We start from the raw sequence: 1,224 nt of genomic DNA, 5'->3' as shown, positions 1-1,224 counted from the left end.
AGGCTTCTTCTGACTCCTGTGGCTGCAGGTGCTGATGAGCCAGGAAGTAGGAATACTACAGGCTGGTGGATGCAGAAGTTGATGAATCCATGGTCAGCAAGTGAGGCTTATGCCTGCAAAGCACAATGAATGCAAGGCTGACAGGTCAGTGTGGCAGGTTGCTGATGGCTCCCAGGATAAGCAGGCAATATGGTGAGCTATTGACTCAAGTCCAAAGAATCGAGTGGAAGCCAATGAGCCAGATGCAGAATCTAGACCAGCAACAAGCAAGCTAGCTTCTTGACAGGATCATCCTATACAAAGGCAGTAGACTACACCCACCGCCCACCCCCTAAGGAAACGTCAAGGCTGTGACCTGAGTACGGTGGGTGTACTCCACTCTGACCTGCCCACAACTGCTTGGCTGCTCATCACAGATCCCATCTTGAAGTTGATTACATTATGTTAGGTCACGTCATGGGGAATTACTGACAAACTACTAAGAATCCTAGCCCAGCCAAGTTTAACACAAAACCTAACTATCACAACTACTCAACGGCTAAAAGTAATAAACTATTGGTGCATGTACCAATCTGGAATGGATCAATTATAGAGAACTGTCTTGGGTGAAAAAGGTGAATCCCAAACAGTTACATACTGTATGTTTCATTTATATATAGCATCCTTGAAATGACAAAAGTATACCAATGGAGAACCAATTAGTGGTTGCCAGGAATTAAGGAGGAGCTTTGGAAGGGAAGTGGGTAAAAACATACAAAAACAATATGAAGGATCCTTAAGATAATGGGCATGTTCTGAATATCTTGATTCTATCAATATCAATATTAATATCCTGGTTGTGATACCAAATAGTTTTTATGATGGCTTTATGATTTGTAATGCTGAATAGTTTTACAAGAGGAGCCCTCGGGGGATTGTGGTTATGCATTGGGCAAGATCAGCAGTTTGAAACTGTGATAGGTAGGTTTATTGTGCCAACCTGCCTAATAGGAACATGTAGGATTCATAAGGTCACAGTTTGATTGGAGGGCAAAAAGACAAATGGCTTGGCAAGCCTCTCTCTCTCTCTCTCTGGTGATCAGACCAGTGCCCTGGCTTTGTTTCTCTAGAGAACCCTAACACAGGAACCAACCACTAGCTGCTCCTCAGGAGAAAGATGGGCTTTCTACTCCCATAAGCAGTTACAGTCTCAGAAACTCAAGGGGCAATTCTACCCTGTCCGAT

Source organism: Echinops telfairi, unplaced genomic scaffold, assembly GCF_000313985.2.
Source record: "Echinops telfairi isolate 266 unplaced genomic scaffold, ASM31398v2 ScPeMD7_12;HRSCAF=54, whole genome shotgun sequence".
Lineage (NCBI taxonomy): Eukaryota > Metazoa > Chordata > Mammalia > Afrosoricida > Tenrecidae > Echinops > Echinops telfairi.
This window is presented reverse-complemented; position numbering follows the sequence as displayed.